The sequence below is a fragment of the Leptodactylus fuscus genome, chromosome 11, assembly GCF_031893055.1.
Source record: "Leptodactylus fuscus isolate aLepFus1 chromosome 11, aLepFus1.hap2, whole genome shotgun sequence".
Taxonomy (NCBI): domain Eukaryota; kingdom Metazoa; phylum Chordata; class Amphibia; order Anura; family Leptodactylidae; genus Leptodactylus; species Leptodactylus fuscus.
The window spans coordinates 42,441,378-42,458,321 of NC_134275.1; the positions used below are offsets into that span (position 1 = coordinate 42,441,378).

General features: G+C 44.2%; 1 protein-coding gene across 1 annotated transcript in view; it reads left to right on the forward strand.

Moving 5' to 3' along the window:
- Positions 1-764: 764 nt before the first annotated feature.
- LOC142184851 (beta-1,4-galactosyltransferase galt-1-like) overlaps positions 765-16,944 on the forward strand; it is a 48,376-nt gene continuing 32,196 nt past the window's right edge. The window contains exon 1 of the mRNA XM_075259960.1: positions 765-926. The gene's annotated coding sequence lies outside the window, so the exon portion shown is untranslated. The remainder of the gene's footprint in view (positions 927-16,944) is intronic.

A 16,944-nucleotide genomic window follows, 5' to 3' on the forward strand; every position in this document is an offset into this window, starting at 1 on the left:
AAAGGGAGGGAAAATATTTACAGCCCACTTTGACAGAGAAATACCGTGATAATGGAGAAAAAAACAGCTTTAGTAACACTCACGTTCCTGTATGTAAACAGCGGTGCACGGAATGAGCCCCTCGGTCCGGGGCGCTCCTGGGCAAGACAGTCCTTTAGAAAGTGAATCCAGCAACCAGCCACTTATTTAAAAATATTTCATTTTATTGGCATACTTCCATTAAAATTGCATAATGCTTAACATCTAGGTGACACTCCTTCGATGAACAGAAAGACAGCTAACGCGTTTCGGAAAGTATTTCCTTATTCGTAGCTGACTGTAAAACGCCACAGTTTTTTTCTGCGGCGTTTACGCCACGTGGGGTCCTGACCTTACAATGGAAACCTACACCACTTCCTACCTGGCGTAGATTTTCCATTCTGGCACCTGGACTGATGACATACTTATGAGGAGACCTCTCTCTTGTACAGCGCTGCGGAATATGTTGGCGCTATATAAATAAAATTTATTATTATTATTATTATTATTATGTATGGCAGCTGTCAATCATTCTTACATCATTAGGTATGCTATTCTTCAGTCACCCTCATATCTGACGTCATGCCTCTGATATAACACATCAGTCTTGTCTCACAGTGACATCATACATGACGCGTCAGTCAGTGATCGCAGCTGTCAATCAGGCCAGGACGTTCTGCAGCAGCTGCTCCCTGCTCCGGACCTGAACATTTCCTCTCCGTCCTCTCCGGGCGGGGTCTCCTCTGCCTCCCTCCCCCAGCCCAGCAGCGTGTCCCAGCAGAGCCGAGCACTATGTCCTGGGATGAGGAGTAACTGGAAGATCATCTCTGCGAGAGCCTCGGATCAATCACTGGATCTCCCCCGGATCTCCGGGATCCTTTGTGTGTGAGCTGAAGCTCCAAACCCAGGTCGGATCCTCACTGCTGACTATAGGGGGTGGGGGCTGCACCTAGGAGACGTGAACAATGGGGGGAAGGAACCAGATATCGGGGACTACTTGTCTGTAGACCTCTTGTTATCTGGTGCTGTACTTATAGTACAAGTATCTGGTGCTGTAGTTATAGTACAAGTATCTGGTGCTATAGTTATAGTACAGGTATGTGATGTTGTAGTTATAGTACAGTTATCTGGTGTTGCTGTACTTATAGTACAGATATGTCATGTTGTAGTTATAGTACCGTTATCTGGTGCTGTAGTTATAGAACAAGTATCTGGTGCTGTAGTTGTAGTACAGGTATGTGGAGCTGTAGTTTTAGTACAGTTATCTGGTGCTGTAGATATAGTACAGTTATCTGGTGCTGTAGTTATAGTACAGTTATCTGGCGCTGTAGTAATAGTGCAGGTATGTGATGTAGTTATAGTACAGTTATCTGGTGCTGTAGTTATAGTAGAGATATGTGGAGTTGTAGTTATAGTACAGTTATCTGGTGCTGTAGTAGATATAGTACAGGTATGTGATATAGGTATAGTATAGGTATGTGGCGCTGTAGTTATAGTACAGGTATGTGGCACTGCAGTTATAGTACAGTTATCTGGTGCTGTAGTTATAGTAGAGATATGTGGAGTTGTAGTTATAGTACAGTTATCTGGTGCTGTAGTAGATATACTACAGGTATGTGATGTAGTTATAGTATAGGTATGTGGCGCTGTAGTTATAGTACATGTATGTGGCGCTGTAGTTATAGTACAGGTATGTGGTGCTGTAGTTATAGTACAGGTATGTGGTGCTGTAGTTATAGTACAGGTATGTGGTGCTGTAGTAGTTATAGTACAGTTATCTGGTGCTGTAGGTATAGTGCAGGTATGTGATGTAGTTATAGTGCATGTATGTGGCGCTGTAGTTATAGTACATTTATGTGGCGCTGTAGTTATAGTACAGGTATGTGGCGCTGTAGTTATAGTACAGTTATCTGGTGCTGTAGTAGTTATAGTACAGTTATCTGGTGCTGTAGGTATAGTGCAGGTATGTGGCGCTGTAGTTATAGTACATTTATGTGGCGCTGTAGTTATAGTACAGGTATGTGGCGCTGTAGTTATAGTACAGGTATGTGGCGCTGTAGTTATAGTACAGTTATCTGGTGCTGTAGTAGTTATAGTACAGTTATCTGGTGTTGTAGGTATAGTGCATGTATGTGGCGCTGTAGTTATAGTACATGTATGTGGCGCTGTAGTTATAGTACATTTATGTGGCGCTGTAGTTATAGTACAGGTATGTGGCGCTGTAGTTATAGTACAGGTATGTGGCGCTGTAGTTATAGTACAGTTATCTGGTGCTGTAGTAGTTATAGTACAGTTATCTGGTGCTGTAGGTATAGTGCAGGTATGCAATGTTGATGTTTTAGTACCATTTTCTGGTGCTGACGTCTGGTAGTCATTTTTGTGGCAGAGTGTTTTTCCTGGAGGAGCGCAGTTGCTGCTGTCACTGGCAGGGCAGAGTCTTCTGGGAATATTCTGTGGTGTGTTATTCTAGGACTGCGGGGATGACTTCAGTGTACGGACAGTGTCTTGGACTTTCCCATTTACTTCTGTCCAAGATATACAAAGCAAAGGATTTGATGTCTGCCGGGGCATGCTGGGGCTTGTAGTTGCCAAGGTCTTGGTCCTGAGTCCTGAGCGATACATTCTTAGCGGATTATTTTTAGACTGTATGATGACCGCATTTACTATAAGAGTGTTGTCTGTTTTGTTTGTACACATAAAGTTAATCCAAGTATTTATTTTCAGCTAAATCTTTGGCTCACCTTTCATGGCTGAAGCGGCCATATATGTAGATGTTGTTGGTATAGAAATAATCTCTATTCAATTGTTTCCTCCTCCAGAGTTTTGACATTGCACTGAAATTTGACACATTGTGCATCCCTATCTGACCACAGACAAGGTTTGTTTGTAGTCTGTTTCCTTGGAAGCGCATAACTTAGTGATTTTGCCATCCATATGCCTCTATCTCATGTTAACTGACTAAAGAAATGTTATAAGACATCAAGGACGGATTAAAAGGAAGAAAAGTGCAGGCACTGACTACACACGGTTTGTCTGTAGTCTTTTACCTTGGACACACATAGTCACAAACTAGTAGGAAGAGCTATTTGCTTATTTTTTCCTATTTTTGGACATTGAAGAAGCAATAAAAAGCTTTCAGGATGGATTTTCTAAATCTTTTTGCATTTTCTGTTCCCCAACCCACGGCCCAGAGAGTTACAGCGTCTTTTACGTGTCTTGGCCTTGAAATAGAAGCAACACAAAAATCTACTTAGACAGTGAGTGAAGGACAATGATAAGCAGCCAGCTGTTCTCCGATACCGTCATCCAGTAATATAGTAGCTGTGTTTTGTGCTTTAGGTTTATCTTTTTAGGTACATTTATTATAAAATATAGAAATATGAGGATAATTATTAGAGATTTCTTAGTTTAGACAACCTTGAAGAAAAACTGATCCCACAGCATAGCTGATAAATGTGTAGTGCTCACATTCCCACCACTGGGATCCCAAACATGACTAGAATGGGGGTCCTATGATTCCCGCCCCCCCCTCCAATCTGTTTTACTTTGAATGGACAGCATGGAACCACTGCTGTATTCACACTCCAGCTGTTTGTGCATTAGAGTTTGGGTAAAAGTCCCACCAGAGGGTCCCTGAGTGACAGGCTTTTATCACCTGTCCATAAATGGATGCTAAATATCTATAGCGAGAAAATGCACCCATAGGCATAGAAGAGTCTTCACGACCGGCCGACTATCTTATACATACGGGGACTTCCCACCTTTCACTCTTTATCTCTTGGAGATCTGTTATGGACTTGGGGCTCCTTTACACCGGTCAATAATCTACACATTAAAGTTGATCAAAGTGGACATCTTCATTTAAATCTGTGTGTAAAGTTTTTGTCCGATACACATGTACTCTTACTGGGGGTTACATCCATCTAAACATGTAAGACCAGTTTGGATGACTGTAACCCCAGCAGGGACTGAAATGTGTATGGCTGCCTTGGCGTACTTTCACGCGTTCAGTGGTTTTCTTACCTTCAACCTCCAGTTCTCCTATTTAATGTCAACAATCAAATTGTTGGGGTACAATTTCCAGCACCCGCACCATTATTTATTTATTATGCTTACTTGTATAGCGCCATCATATTCTTCAGCGCTTTACAGACATTGACACTCACTGTCCCATATAGGGCTCACAATCTACAGTCCCTATCAGTATGTCTTTGGCGTGTGGGAGGAAACCCACGCAAACACGAGGAGAACATACAAACTCCTTGCAGATGTTGTCCTTGGCAGGAATCGAATCCAGGACTCCAGCGTTGCAAGGCTGCAGTGCTAACCACTGAGCCACCATGCACCAGTTGACAGCAGACATCGAAAGTACACTGTAGAGGGACTCCATTGTTTCTTACATTGGCCTTTTTAGGATCTTGACATATGGGTGTACTAAGTTCAGACTCCTAGTCATCTTTATACTAGGCCAGGACAATAAATCCCAGGCAGCCATTGTGCTTTTATATAGTGTGGGCCTCTAAAAATGTTAAAATAGTTGTCAGACTGGTTACAAAGGCTGTGTTCACATTGGAGGCTCCATTAGACTCTCCATAGTCAATGGGATCCATTGGGTGCTGTTGGTAAACATAGCCAGACCTCTTAGTTATTAATATTTCCTAATGCCCGAAGAGGCTCAGGTTGTATCTATGCAAAAAGTGCTGGAATCTATTCCCAGACGCTCTTCAGTATTTCCATGTGTGGGTGCCGCACCTCTTGGAACTGGTCTTTATCACGTTTACTACTGTCTTAAATTCATCCAAGCTTCCCAAGAAATCCATAAAATGTTGTATCTGCAGATCCTCCTTTTTATTTTCTTGTGGCTGTTTAAGTGGTGAAATTACAAATAAACCGTAACTCACCTCTTCATCCCCATACTGCTACAGCGCCATCAGTCCTATGGTCCATCTATATTTACATGACATTTTAATGTGGCAGTCAGTCATTGGCAAAGACCAGCAGTACATGTCACCAGATTTGGGACCCCTTAATCCTCATGATATTATGCTGCTGGAGTTTAGAGCCTCAAATCTAGTAAATTTAGTCCCATTCATCACTGTTTTTGTTACTGTTCGCTGGGGATAAGTCCTGGACTCTTCTTCAGTGTTGGAGGACAGTACAACATTCTTCACTACGCATGTAATTCATAGTAATAAAGCTCACATAACTAAAAGATTAATGGAACTGGGCCTACCAGATTTGGGACCCTAAGTATTCAGCGATAGAGCATGTTGCTGTATTAAACCAAGTTCACATCTGCATTCAGGGAGTCCACTTGGGGACCCACCTGAAACGAAAACCTATACACATAGAAAAGTGGTTACTTGGGAAATCTGCAGACCTCATAGACTATAATGTAACGTTTCCACACGAAACATGTCGAGAGAAGTCCTGCAAGCAGCACTTTTCTCTCTGCGTGTTTCATGTGGAAGTCACACAGACCGCATTATAGTCTAGGGCCGTGATGGCGAACCCATGGCATAGGTGCCAGAGGTGGCACTCAAAGCCCTCTCTTTGGGCACCCATCCATGGAACAGATTATACTGTGTGGGGGCCACTGTGGAGCAAATTGTACTGTGTGGGGGCCACTGTGCATCAGATTATACTGTGTTGGGGCCACTGTGGTGCAGATTATACTGTGTGGGGGCCACTGTGGAGCAGATTGTATTGTGTGGGGGTTACTGTGAAGCAGATTGGACTGTGTGGGGGCCACTGTGCAGCAGATTATACTGTGTGGGGGCCACTGTGCAGCAGATTATACTGTGTGGGGGCCACTGTGCAGCAGATTATACTGTGTGGGGGCCACTGTGCAGCAGATTATACTGTGTGGGGGCCACTGTGGAGCAGATTGATTGTATTGTGTGAGGGTTACTGTGAAGCAGATTGGACTGTGTGGGGGTCACTGTGGAGCAGATTATATTATGTGGGGGCCACTGTGGAGCAGATTGTATTGTGTGGGAGTTACTGTGAAGCAGATTAGACTGTGTGGGGGTCACTGTGGAGCAGAAAACTCTATAAAGCCCCATTCATATGACCATATTTTGCAATTCTGTAATTGTGTAAAATTGTGGATCCGCACATTAAAGAGGACCTTTCATGGTTTGGGGCACAGGCAGTTCTATATACTGCTGGAAAGTGATGACTAACCTTTTAGAGAGCGAGTTGCCCAAACTGCAACCCAAAACCCACTAATTTATTACAAAGTACCAACACGGCAATTTAACCTTAAAGAGGACCTTTCATGGTTTGGGGCACAGGCAGTTCTATATACTGCTGGAAAGCCAACAGTGCGCTGAATTCAGCGCACTGTCGGCTTTCCCGATCTGTGCCCCGGGTAAAGAGCTTTTGGTCCCGGTACCGTAGCTCTTTACAGTCAGAAGGGCGTTCCTGACAGTCTGTCAAGAACATCCTTCTTCACAGCAGAGCCTTTCGCGCTGTACAGTGTGAGCGGGGAGGAACGCCCCCTCCCTCTGCTCACAGTGCTCGTCCATAGGCGAGTATTATCAGGGTGCTGCAAACAGCTAGTGGACAGGGAGCCTGCGGTGCACCGCTACTATTCACTGGAACCAACACTACACAGTGGACACGGCTGCTTAAATAGGAGCCGTGCTGCATGTGCCGCTGTCCACTACCAGCTATTGGTCCCCTCAGGCTGCTAAAACAGATGATCCATACGCGATCTGGTTGTCAGATCCCGACAGCTCACATCCTGATGACCTGCCCTGTGGATAGGTCATCACTATGAAAATTTAATTTGGGACCAGAAAACCCCTTTTAGACAGAAGATTCAGGGGCCCCTATTATTGTGAGTACTGATCAGACACTTTTCCCCTGTCTTGTAGGTAGATGGCAAATATTCATCAGACAACCCCTTTAAGAAACCAAATTGTGGGTTACCGTCATCTTGTGTGCTTCAGTACAATTTAACCCACATGGGCCTCAAATACTGAAAACAGCCCAGACCATACTGGAGTAGTCGCCTAGAGCAGCCTATCGGAAGTCTAGTTTCATTTTCTAATCTGAATACAATCTATATATTCTGTGCTGCAGAGGTCGTTGCCTCGAGGTCCTGGAATTACAAGATATTATCGCAGACATTCACATCTGTCAGGTCTGGCCTGTTGCTTCTCTTTCGTGCTAGCAGCGTTGTCAGTATCTGCCTGACCGGTGTTGTCAGGGTTTATCATCTGAGCCTCATTGTGCAACAGTGCTATGTCTGAACTCATTCTTGTGGCTTATTGTAAAACAGAAAATCATTATTTTCTCCAGAATTTTGTCAGGAAGTGGAGGGAGGGGACCCGATGCTTGTATTAAAGAGAAAGATGAGTCACTTTTCTATGCTTCGCTGTGCCTTGTGGTTCACAGATGCTTTATTCTGTCCAACAGTTATCACATTAATGTGGTCGTTGTGGTCCGGAAAGCATCTGTAGATTTCCTACTAAATGGGAGCTGGTCACAGGAGGGGAAACTCTACCGGATGACCTCGGAATGTAGCAATTCAGTTTCACTTGTTAGATTTCAGGTTATAGAATCTTGCCAGGACTGGTGCCCGGTATCCTGCCGCTGCTCTGTGCCCGATATCCTGCTGGGTCCTCTGCTGACCAATGGTCTCTTAAAGGGTAAGCACTCCAACACACTCTCTCCAGCCAATGTTAGTCTTTTGAGCCATGTTAAGTACCAGTGCCTGAGCAATAATATTAATTTGGTTCCTGTCCTGTAATATGCTTTGCCCCACCTATTGTCTGCTGCTTGTCCTTTCCGCTGTTTGTCTCCCACTATCAAATGAACTCTGCCTGCCCTGATCTGTGCCTGTCTGACTACAATCTCTGTCTGTTGCCTTAGTAGTATGAATTGGGGGTCTTCAGCCAATCTCTGTGGAAACAGCCCTGGGGGTACCTTTGTGAGCATTTGTTGTGTGAAAGTCTATTCCTTTTTGCAGGGGTTAAAGGGAGTTTGTCACCAGAGCCCAACATATCAGATCAACCAAATCAGGGTCAACCAAATCACATGGTGTTTTTCCATTGTGAATTAGTGTCTGTGTTGTGAAGATATTGCATGTTTTTTTGTTTGGTTGTTTTTTCAATATGCAAATGAGCTATTTGGAGCAATGAGAGTGTTGCAGTTGCTCCTGAAAGATCTCATTTGCACCATGAGCACAATGGCAGTATATCGGCAACAGAGGTAGAAGTTCACAAGGGAAAATCTCCATGTGATTCAGGTGACCCCCAACCTATCTTTCTTTAGAGCTGGGTTTATATGCTGTGTTCGTGTGACAATCTCTAGATTCTGCTCCCCGATTTAAATCCACCCCAAACCCAGTGGGTCCATATTCTCTCCTAAGGGCGTAACATGAGGGAGTGCAGAAGGTGCGGTCGCATCTAGCCCCAAGATTGGATCCTTAGAGTGCCTATAAGGTTTATATTCCAAATATGAGAAGACTACTACCATAATCAATACTCGGAGGCCTGGTTTTGGATTGAGGCCTAGGAGCTTAACGTTACGCCGCTGTTCTCTCCAGTAGGCTTTGTGTCATCAGACCTGTAGCCTAACAGCTTACTGTGAAATCTCTAGTGTATGGCCTGCTTTACAGGCATCTGGGATCGACTTCCCATTCTGGATGACACCACCATATGTTAATGCAATACATTGCTGACAATTGGCAGGTTTCAGGCTTGATCTGTAACCTCGGGTGGGTGTCTATTAGTTGGGTCGGACGCTGTGCTGTGTGGTGCACATCTGTTATCTGGTACAAACCACTTTCTAAGTATGCTACAAAATGCACTTGGCAGCAAGAGGATAAATCCAGTGAAGCAGCTGTCTGTCATGAAAGGGCGACAATAGTCAGAAAATGGTATTTATCGGTCTATAACGTATGGCCAGTGCATCTTTGCAATACATCTCTATTGTGGCTTCCGATTATCTACTATATCCATCAACCTCTATAGGGAATTCATATTTTCTATCTCTCCCAGAATGCCCCCTCTTATTTATAGAGCCTCCTGACAAATCTCCCTTAGTCCCATGTTCATGTCACAAAAATATGCAGCATCCCCCCAAATGGGTGAGGCTTTGTAAGGCCATACAACTCGATGGCTGCTAATATATGTTGGCAAATATGGGTTTATTAAAACGTATGAGGGGGCCCATGGGGATTATGGTGTCTTGATGGTAAGAACAATGAGACATGCTGCACTTTTCTTGCCATCAAATAGAAGTTGCCGAAGTTGGCAGCACCTAAGAAGGTCACCAGTGGCAGTGTGAACGTTGCCTTAACAGTAGTGACTCTCAGTCTAGCAGGTGTTTAAGTCTAGTACGACGTTTTCCTTGTAATGTCCGCTGCGGGAGAAATTATAAAGCCAATGGCATCTTCCCTCAACTTTAGGAGCTCTTATATTAAAAGGGTTGTCTGTGATGAGATGATCTCTTTAATTGTTATCTGTGCCCTCAATACATTGCTCTCTGGTACCAGGAAACCAACATATTTCTGAATTTAACCTTAGATGTTCAAGGGGTTTTTACAGACCCAAGTTAAATTTTCATTCTGATGCTCTATTCACAGGGTGGGTAGGTCAACAATATATGATCTGTTGGGGTCCTACACCAAGACCCACACAAATGGGTAGCTCATCAATATGTGATCTGTGGGAGTTTGACACCCGGACCCTTCATAAATCAGCTGTTGCAGCAGCCTCCAGTCTCCAGAAGCTGCGAAAGGATGGGGAGCGACTGCTCCTGTTCAAGCAGTGACGCTCCTGTTATTTGGATCAGAGTGTTTCTGTATGTACTCCCCATCCAGTAGCAGCTTCTGGCACCCAGAGACTTTCGTACCAGCCGATTTGTGCAGGGTCCAGGTGTCAGACCTATCCTATGGATAGGACATCATTATGAAAACTCCTTTAAAAGTAAACCAAACATCTAAAGTGCTATAAAGTACAAAAGGCAGATTTACATAAAAATGTCAGTATATTTATGTCTATAAAAAATAGTAAATCTATAGTACATAAAGTCTGTAAATACATAAATCTACAGTACATAAAATGACAATAAATTTGTAAATCTACATAAACATGTCAGTAAATATGTAAATCTACAGTACATAAAATGTCAGTAAATCTACATAAAAACCTCAGTAAATTAGTAAATCTACACTACATAAAATGTCAGTAAATTATTAAATCTACAGCACACAAAAATGTCAGTAAATGTGTAAATAATTGTCAGATTCTGTTCAAGAGTGGAATCCCTGGAATCGTGATCTGTTCACCAATATCCAGCACGTTTGTGAATCTTAACAGGATGTGATACCTGTTGGAAAACTATGTGTCTGTCCCAGGTATGTCATGCAGAGACTTGCATGGTTCTCCCACACCAGCGGCTGAGGATCAAAACACTCCATCTTTATGGCAGAAGCAATAAAAATACAGATGTGCACATCCTGAAAAAATCAATGGCCACTTACGTGTTTCGATTCCTCCCTTCCGATTTTCCAATGCGATGTCTTGGCTTTCCACATGGCAATCCACAATGAAAAAGAACCCACAGTGGATCAGTAACTCATAACTGGCCATTGCGTTTTTTTGGGATGTGCCAGTTTGTGTTTTCTACAATAAAGATAGAGTTTTTAGCCGGAGAACAGCGTTTTTGTGTACAAGCCTCAAAAATGGAAAGCTTTTTGGCCCTATGTATAGAAAAGCGTATCTCAAGAAAGGGAAACAGAGGATAATCTCACGGCTAGAGGACCATTGTAAAGTATTATCCTGTGACTCCAACTTACGTTTCCTGAATATGTAGATAGCAAATAATATTTAGTGAAAAGGAAGCAGAAAGTTATTGTCGCGAGGATATATTATAAACAACAGTTTTTTTGGCAAATCCTGTATAACTGGAAAAATGACTGTCCAAGCCAAATTTCCGTAGGAGTCAGGCAATCCTTCATTTAGAACGTGAAGTGGACCCTGTGAAAAGGTGTGTTCTCGCAGACATGGCCCATAATAGGGTCTATGGGCATTATAAAGGGGGTCATCTACTCCAGACCCTCCTCTGTTAGGGCCATTTCACGTGGGCATTTTCAGATCACGAACACTGATCCTTGTATTGATTTAATGGCCTGAACACATCTAGTTTTGGCTAGGGATATCTGTTCACTTCAACCTAGCCACATAAGACTGGTAAAGCCGGCCAACGTGCCTTATGTAGTAATGAAAGGGCCACCCTCCATTAGGTAGAGAGAAGGGGTCTGCCGACTTTCTCTGGGATAGGAGTGGCCCAACTTTACCGCTCTCATCTTCACTTCCTACTACATGTATGGACACATGGTGCTCCTTAAATGTATAGGCTCCTATGAGGTGTAGGCAACACCACCTGTGTCTATGAAACCAGCGTATGACTGTTAGTATGAAATAACACTCCTGTATCCATGCAACTACCCCATGACTGTTAGTATTATGCACTACTCTTATGTCCTCGTAGCTACCCCATGACTGTTAGTATTAGGCACCTCCACATACCTGCTCCATGACTGGTAGTATTAGGCACCACCCCTGTGTCCACGTCAGACCAGCCAGGTTAGGGTTAGGCACCACCCCTGAGTCCACAGGTCATCCCATGACTGTTAATATTAGGAACCAGCTCCTGTATCCAAATCAAACTGGGTAAGTTAGGGTTAGACTTGCATTTAGAAGAACTATAGTATGACGTACAACACGCTGCAACACATGCCAATATGGAAGGTGTGATAGCGGCTCATACATTTTAGGAACGATCATGCAAACAGCGACAGCGAATGAGTCGGATGGTATGTTCAAGAACGCTTAGTGGCCATAGGGAGTGGGTTGTGGGATGCGACCATGTAAACATTGCATCCCGTTCAGAGTATGCATGAAATTAGAATGTTCACTTGTAACAGCTTTTCTATTCTCCGGAGTTCAGAAGCTTCCTAGTTATTTAGTACTTGTGAGCGTAGACTCCGCAGGGACCTTTTGCCAAGTTCATAACACAGTCCAGAGATGACTTCTAGTGTCGAGCTGTCATTGTGTTTTATTTTTTCACATACTTCAATGTTACTGCCCTATAAAGCAGAGGAGCAACAGGCGAGGAAATTTACAAGATGTTACAGGAAGACAGATAACACGTACTTATATACAACATGGTGTAATGCTATGACATTGACAGTAAGGCTTCTAATAGTCCAGAATGTCTGATAGCCCTGCATGATCTGTATCCAGACCCCTCACCTACCAAGTGCAATCTATATTACTTTTGTGTGATAAAGGGCCCCTGCAAGATATGGGGGACCAGGTTCAGTTGTTACATCTGCACCCCCATAACTATGCCCATGTCTGTTTACAACTCAGAGCTTTAAAGTGGGTTCCTTTGGCCACTAGCTATTTCTCCTACCCCCCCTCCCCCGCCTTCCCAAATACATACACACTCAACTTAGTGAAGCTTGCATGTGTTTGTTCACCCCCATATTGAATCACTTGCATGCTCATGTCACCTCCACTTCAAAAACATCTCCAGAATACGCCCTTTCCTTGCCAGAGATACATTGAAGACACTTATTGTCTCTCTGATTCATTCTTGCCTTGACTACTGTAACTCTTTACTAATCGGTCTTCCCCTCACTAAATTCTCTCCTCTACAATCTATTCTGAATGCAGCGGCCAGGCTCATCTATCAGGCTAGATGCTACAGCAATGCCTCTGGTCTGTGCCAGTCGCTACATTGGCTGTTATCACCCTCATCCACAAGGCTCTCCATAATGCTGCACCTCCCTACATTTCCTCCCTCATCTCTGTCTACCGCCCAACCCGTGCTCTCCGCTCACTCAATGACCTAACACTTACATCCTCTATTATCAGAACCTCCTACTCTCGTATACAAGACTTCTCCCGAGCTGCACCACTTCTCTGGAATACTCTACCCCGGACAATCAGACTAACTCCCACTTTCTACAGCTTCAAATGCAAACTAAAGACACAACTTTTCAGACAGGCCTATCACAATTCCTAATGTAAACCCTTCCGTACCATAATGAGACTCCCCAAAATTTAACCCTCCTCTGTCCCCGCTCCCACATTTCCCCACATGATATGATGCCATTTCAGGCTAACTTTATATGTCCAAGCTCCATCCACATGTTAAAGGACACGACTGGTGACGGCTCATAAAGTTTTATGTTTGTGTAATGACAGTAACCTCTATTACAAAATTGTCTGACCACTGTATAAGCAATGCTACCTCCGATGCCGCCCCTGCTACCTCTTGTGTCACCCCCTCTGCCTCATAGATTGTAAGCTCTTGCGAGCAAGGCCCTCAGTCCCATTGGGTGAAATGACTATTTATTTTTAATGTATCTTTCTGTCTGTATTTGAACCCTACAAATTGTACAGCGCTGCGGAATATGTTGGCGCTATATAAATAAAATGTATTATTATATTATGTGTTCTCAAGGGAGCTGCTGCCATACACCTCTGGCAGGGACAGCAGGGGTCAGCAACCTTTGGCAATCCAGATGCTGTGAAACTTTAGCTCACACTTCTGTTCTTGGCTTTTCCATAGAAGTGAATGGAGCATGCTGGGAGTTACAGTTTCACAACAGCTGGAATACCAGAGCTGCGGACCACTGACTTACGGTGTCTTAGTGGAAAGCAAAAGGATAGGATATGTTCAAATCCAACAACCTGATCACCCATTTATACATTAGAAGGTCGGGGCTGGTCCTTACTCCAACTACCAAAATTGGGTACCCTGTTATGATAAGGAGTTTTAATTTGGCAAGACATGCTAACACCTTGTACTATGCATTGCAGTTTGACTCCATCAGGAGGTCTCTAGGCTGGTAGTCATGTGGCTGGCGGCAACGCTTTTTGTGTAGTGTTGATTTTTTTTTTTTTTTGTTTATAGATTTCCTGTTGACCTTCACGGCTTTGTTCCCTGTTCCCAGTCTATAATGATTTGTGACTTATCCATCGGCCAGATCTGTGTCACGCCACATTAACCTCAGCACAGTCACATTACTATGTTGTTTATGTGACTAGTGGTAATTGTACACAGTCTATGCTCATACTACATGCCTCACTGCCAAATACTACATGCCTAACGTACCTATCTAACTCAACGTTACACCTCGCTGCCAAATACTACATACCTAACACACCTACCTACCTAACCTAAAGTGATACCTCACCGCCAAATACTACATCACTAAGCCCTCGTTCACATCTGCGTTGGGATTCTGTTCGGGGAAGTCCGCATGAGGACCCCCCAAACAGAATACCAAACGCAATTGCAAGCGCTGGTGCAGTAAAAGCACACGGACCCCATAGACTATAATGGGGTCCGTATGCTTGCCGCGCGCTGCCCGCACGAATCATGCGGACAGGAAAGTGCCGGCAGCAGGCGACAAGCACACGGACCCCATTATAGTCTGTCGTCCATGTGCTTTTACAGCACAGCGCTTTCAGTTGCGTTTAGTATTCCATTCAGGGGGGACCACATGCGGACTCCCCCGGACGGAATACCAATGCAGATGTGAACAGGGCATAACACACCTACCTAACCCAAAATAATACCTCACTGCCAAATACTACATGCCTAACACACCTACCTAACCCAAAGTTACACTTCACCGCCAAATACTACATCACTAACTCACCTACCTAACCCAAAGTTACTCCTCCCCGCCAAATACTACATGCCCAAAACACCTCCCTAACCCAAAGTTACTCCTCACCGCCAAATACTACATGCCTAACCCAAAGTAATACCTCACTACCAGATCCTCTCTAAAGGAATGTCCTTGTTGTTCCCGCCATCTGATCTTATGATTCCAATTTTGTGAAATTTTACATATATTTTACAGTCCAGATTATCAAAATAAAAAACAATCATTGCTGCCAGTGGTGGTGAACAGGGATTATATAAAGGTGGCCTATGTGTCTGTTTTACATATACACTGGGAGCTTTTCTGGATCATATAGTAAGTGGACCCTGCAGATGGAATGTAAAATAAATGTCAAGATAAGTTTACACAGCGGACTCTGTGATGGGACCTGCCATACAAAATCCTACAAGAAATTTTCCTGCAGCAAGTTTACCTCCTCCCATTTACTTCAGTGGGAGGTCCAGGCAAAATCTGTCCAAAAATCAGACAGGGTGCTTATTTTCTCTGCTAGGTGATTTTTTTTTTTTTTTTTTTCCCCAAGCTTGTGGAAAATCATATCTGTAAAAGTATCTGCCTCCCACTGAAATGAATGGGAGGAGGAATTTTGTGGCAAATTCCACTGTGTGAACTCTTTTAATGTAATTTAATTTTTTACTGAATTTTTTATTAAAGATTTTTTCCATGAATTATGTAAGGCAGGATTCACACTACTGTTGGCTTCTGTTATAAAGGTGTCAGTTAAAAAGAACAACAAAAAATAACCCCCCAAAAAATGGACACCTATCATAACAGACATTAATGGACACTCACTGATGATAAGCTAACCGTTTTTTAACTGATCCATTTAATGGATCAATTTAAATAAATCGGACACACTAGCGATAGTTAGTGTAGTTTTTTTTTTTTTATACTGTTTTTTTTTTCTGCTTTCTAAGCATGCGCAGAAAAAAACGAACACAAATTAACGGACAGTAATTGATGGCTATTAGAGATGAGCGAACACTAAAATGTTCGAGGTTCGAAATTCGATTCGAACAGCCGCTCACTGTTCGAGTGTTCGAACGGGTTTCGAACCCCATTATAGTCTATGGGGAACATATACTCGTTAAGGGGGAAACCCAAATCCGTGTCTGGAGGGTCACCAAGTCCACTATGACACCCCAGGAAATGATACCAACACCCTGGAATGACACTGAGACAGCAGGGGAAGCATGTCTGGGGGCATAAAAGTCACTTTATTTCATGGAAATCCCTGTCAGCTTGCGATTTTCGCAAGCTAACTTTTCCCCATAGGAATGCATTGGCCAGCGCTGATTGGCCAGAGTACGGAATTCGACCAATCAGCGCTGGCTCTGCTGGAGGAGGCGGAGTCTAAGATCGCTCCACACCAGTCTCCATTCAGGTCCGACCTTAGACTCCGCCTCCACCGGCAGAGCCAGCGCTGATTGGCTGAAGGCTGGCCAATGCATTCCTATGGGAATGCAGAGACTTAGCAGTGCTGAGCCAGTTCTGCTCAACTACACCGTGTACCGGTCAGCCCATCTGATATAGCAGAGCCGAGTGTGCCGATCAGCCCATCTGATATAGCAGAGCCGAGTGTGCACACTCGGCTCTGCTACATCAGATGTAGCAGAGCCGAGTGTGCACACTCGGCTCTGCTATATCAGATGGGCTGACCGGCACATCAGATGTAGCAGAGCCGAGTGTGGATATAGGAATCCATAGGAATGCATTGGCCAGCGCTGATTGGCCAGAGTACAGAATTCGACCAATCAGCGCTGGCTCTGCTGGAGGAGGCGGAGTCTAAGATCGCTCCACACCAGTCTCCATTCAGGTCCGACCTTAGACTCCGCCTCCATCGGCAGAGCCAGCGCTGATTGGCGGAAGGCTGGCCACTGCATTCCTATGGGAATGCAGAGACTTAGCAGTGCTGAGCCAGTTCTGCTCAACTACACCGTGTGCCGGTCAGCCCATCTGATATAGCAGAGCCGAGTGTGCACACTCGGCTCTGCTACATCTGATGTAGCAGAGCCGAGTGTGCATAAGGGTTCTAGTGCACCCTCGGCTCTGCTACATCTGATGTAGCAGAGCCGAGTGTGCACACTCGGCTCTGCTATATCAGATGGGCTGACCGACACACGGTGTAGTTGAGCAGAACTGGCTCAGCACTGCTAAGTCTCTGCATTCCCATAGGAATGCATTGGCCAGCCTTCGGCCAATCA